This window comes from Nanorana parkeri, unplaced genomic scaffold, assembly GCF_000935625.1.
Source record: "Nanorana parkeri isolate BGI_ZX_2015 unplaced genomic scaffold, ASM93562v1 scaffold355, whole genome shotgun sequence".
Taxonomy (NCBI): Eukaryota; Metazoa; Chordata; class Amphibia; order Anura; family Dicroglossidae; genus Nanorana; species Nanorana parkeri.
The window spans coordinates 1,604,007-1,608,649 of NW_017306623.1; positions in this window are offsets into that span (position 1 = coordinate 1,604,007).

Consider the following 4,643-nt stretch of genomic DNA (forward strand, 5'->3'; position numbering starts at 1 on the left):
TCGTGTTCTCAATATTATTATATATATTATAAAAATATAATCACTTTTTGAGTTCAGGTCTAATTCAGGTCAAGTTTTTAAGCTTAAAATCAGCTTAAAATTATGCAAACAACTTGCCCATGGGCATTAAATGACTGCTCCCTTTCATAGCAGAATTGAGGATTGATCCACCTGTCCATGGGCAGTCAAAGACAGTCCTGGATGACCAAATGATTGAGCAGCTTATAAAACCTTGCCCCTTCATTATTGTTTTCCTCTGTGCCACGACTGTACATGTAGCTCCCTTTTCCTCTTCTATTGCTTTAAACTGGTTTGCTTACGTGACTGGAACACATCTGCTTAGGGAAGAAACTGGCCCAATAGTGACATATTTGGAACACGATTGCACATCTGACCACTCTTTAACGTCTACAGTCAGATGAACTTTATTAGGCATTTAACCACTTAAACTGTATGTTGGGCCATGTAGTAATATAAATAATAATAATAAATGCAGTACTTAATAAATGAGAATTACCCAATTACCCATGTTTTATCCCTTTAAAAGCATTGCAAGTACAGAAAAGTAACCAACTGATGTGCCAGAAATGCACTCAGCTCCAAATTACCTGTTGTGGGCTGACAGCAGACAGCATTTTTTGTGTACTGAATGGTGTCAGTGCTGCACATTCCAACTGTCCTCATCTCTACAGCATAAAGACTAATTTTCCTGCAGCCCACAGTAAGAACTGCATGCATTAGCTATTTTTTAAAATAAGGGGCCCCCAGATATTCAACTCTCCCACCTACAAAAATTAATATGGGGTATAAAGCAACACCTTGGTACTCATTGTAATTAGACCATAACAACACCCACACTGTTGATTAAATAATACCCAAAAAAGTATCTCATGATGTAAATTCAAAGTCAGTCACATGGCCAGTGATGTAGATTCATAGTCAGTCACACTAAATGATGCCCTGGTGAACCACAGGCACAAACTTGACAACCTGTACCAATGATCCTCCTCCACCGGACTCCTGTTGCAAATTACATTTCCCTGGTGCTGCTGGAATGTAAGGAGCAGAGCCGTGGAACCTGGATAATGTCTTTGACCAGACAAGGTCAATGATGTCACACTGGACCCCCAACAGCCTTTATGCAGTGTAAAAGAAGCTGGTGGGGGGGAAGTCAATTATTTAGTGGTAGTTGTAATACTGCCACTACATGAATGAATTCCAGGTGAAGCAGCCGGAGGTGTGGCCAAACGAACTGGAAACATTTGGCCCTTTCAATTTGCCCCTTCGGCTTCAAGTTGGGTTCAAGTTGAACCCATGGTTGACCTAAAGCTCAATCCTAATCAAGAGTCCCATAGTTAAAAGTAAAAATTGCTTTGGTCAACAGGTGGTATAGAGGTGCTGGAGCTTAATATAACCTGTACTGAGAGTTTATCTTAGAAAGTATTGAGGCTAGAGACAGACAGTCAACTAGCAGTTTTGGAAAGAGGTCAGAAATGGTAGCCCCTCTATTTCTTTCCACACTGGTTCTTTCAAGTGGTATGGGTCAAGACAAGTATATTGAAGATGGACATAATTTACCAAAATATGGCTGAACTGGTTTAGAATTTGGTTTAGAATCCCCCCAGACAATGGTTCTCACAAATTCTGCTGTTTTATAGTACCTCCCCATAGAGCCAGGTGTTCAGGCTTCCTCAATGCGAGCTTGAGAGACCCCTGTGAAGGCAGCCAACTATTTATTCAAAGGCTAGCTTGCAACACTTGGACTTCATTACAGACTGTGGTAAACAATATAGCTTCTTGGAATGTTAACATTCAGTGTAGGCACTTCTGGACCTTACATTTAAAAAATTATGTTTACTTATGACCTTTGCCTTGCCTGTACCCTTCCTATATGATAAATCACATTCTTAAGTAATGCTTATAAATCCATGCAGGCAGGCCAGAAATATTCACCTTTCTCAAGGAATCCCCATCAATCACATGGCCAATGCCAAGGCGTAGGTTATATCGTCACTGCCAATGGACAGTGAACATTTTAAGGAGAGTTAGCTGTAGGATAGATGCTACTCTTCACTTTCACAAATCTGTAAGACCAACTACAACTCTTCCTTCAAACACCTTAAGAAACTGCTTTACCCTACCTGGACCCTAACCAGAAGCATCCAGGCCACAGAGGCTGGATTATAATAGTAACAGCACATGTACAACTTTTTCATCAAGCATAGGGTCAACATAAGAACATGCAATAATGAATTTACAGTATGAATATATGTTCTGTGTCTCGAACTGCTGTAGGTATCTGGCTTGCTGACTCATTGATTGTGAAACCCTGTTTTTCATACTGCAGTTGGCAAGTTTATAGGCACCTTGGGTCAAGATTGTTTTCATCCATTGAAAAAAGTTTCATTGCGCTGTTACAGAAATACATGAAGGCCCCACAAATCTGTCACAGGGACCCCACAGCAGGCTACATTTTCAAGGTCTCCTAAATCCTGGAAAACTGCAGCCTATCTTTATAGTCCACGTGTTAGCGATGAATTAAAGGGAAGTCTTTCACACAACCGGTAAGGAAATATGCAAATGTGAGCTGCAGAGGATATTATGTAAGTCTGACATGTCTTTACACACAGCCTTTATTGTTATGAGAACACTAAAACACGGGTGTCAGAGGAATAGTCACATTACAAAGCCTAGTCTTTTACAAAGTGTAAAAAAATATCAGGATCCCTCCGAACACAAGTTCAGCCACCACTCAATCTACACACAGCCAGAGGGCTCGAGAGGGAAAGCAAGTCACTTGTAGATACACTTCATTACCCAAAGCTTGTGGACACCTGACCATCACACCTATATGAGCTTGTTGGATGTTCTATTTAAAAAACGATGGCCATTAATATGAGGTATGGAGGCTAAAGAGGGAAAGCAAGTTACTACAATTTATGGGAAAAACTATGGACAATAATACAGAATTGTTACTCCCCCCAAACCCCTTTGTGGCTATAACAGCCTCCACTTTTCTAAAAAGATTTTTCACAGGATTTAGGAAACTTGTGCTCACTCAGCCAAAATAGCATTTGTGTGGACAGGCACTGATGCCGAATGAGAAGACCTGACTCTTAGTGTGTTCTCCAAATCATGCCAAAGATGTTCAGTAGGGTTAAGGCCATGGCTCTGGTGAGGCCACAAAAGTTCCTCCACACCAAACTTGTCAAATTGTGTCTTTTTGGAGCTGTCATTGTGCACAGGAGCACAGTCATGCTGGAACAGAGAAAGCTTTCATTAAACTGATGCCACAAGGTTGGAGGTGCGAAATTGTCTACATAGTTACATAGTTAGTCAAGTTGAAAAAAGACACAAGTCCATCGAGTTCAACCTTTAGCGATAGGAGAAAAAAAATTACTTTGTATTCAGTAGCAAAAACATTACAATGAACTTAATATATTTTGAGGGTGTCCCCATACTTTCGGTCATATAGTGTATCAGCATGCTTCATATAAATGGACTAGGTAGGAGTTCAGACATCTTGGCCACAAACAGGGAGGAGAAATAGTGGAAGATGCTGACTGTAGGATTGTAGTTGAACGAGTTATTCAAATATGCTTGTATGAGGAGCATGATGGGCTTGCATGACAGAGTTCTTGGTTCTTTTTGAAGCTTACTTGGTGGTATACAGTATGTTTTTTTCTGTGCTTTGAATTACTTACTTGAATATACTAAAAGGCTTCTGACACTAGAGTGTGTCTTCATCATGTTTGTATTACTGAAGTTGGGACATTTAAATATACCCATCCTGGGTGCTGCCATTCCTTGTCTCCTTCTGAAAATGTTAGCTGCCTCATTGTGTCTATCTTTAAAACTGTCTAAGTCACAGAACACAAAATAGAAGTAAATCCTAACTGAATAACAATAATTTGCTAAAGCAATGCGTATAAACAGTGGACCATTGCTGCATTGGAATGGCCACTTGTAGTCTCCATCAGAAGCACATACGGTAGGAGATCAGTTGGGAGCCAGGGACAGAACGTTGTCATCCTATAACAATAAGTTCCTAAAAAGTACAACCATTTAAAAAAAAACAGGTGCTCAATCAGGTAAAATATATTGCATTATTCACGAGGATAAGACACAACAAAAAAAGGAAAACCAAAAAAGTATTGCAGTAATCAGCAGATGATCATGATTGTAGAGGTAGTCCCATCTAAACAATGAGTATCTGCATAAATATCTTAACCCCTTCGTGACTGACGACGTACAGTGTACGTCGCCAGCATCGGGGCTGTTTAAACAGACTCCCGGCGACTTTTGCCGCCGGGACTCTGTTTAAACTTGTAGAGCCGACTGTCGGCTTTACAACAGAAGCGATCCTGGCGACTTACCTGTATCAACTACCACCATTTTATTCTATAGGGTCTTGGCATTCAGAAAATATATAATGTTGGGGGGTTTTACGTCATTTTCAGGCCTAAAATGTGGAATATAACATGGGTGCAAAAATTGAAAAAAGGGCCTCAGTCATGAAGGGGTTAAGTGAGTATAATGATTACTGATTTATTCAGGTGACAAACCATTACAAAATGCACTCACAAAGGTGACGTAGGAAGAGAAAAACAAGTCCAAAGGGGGAATTAGCTGGTGGGTAAAGT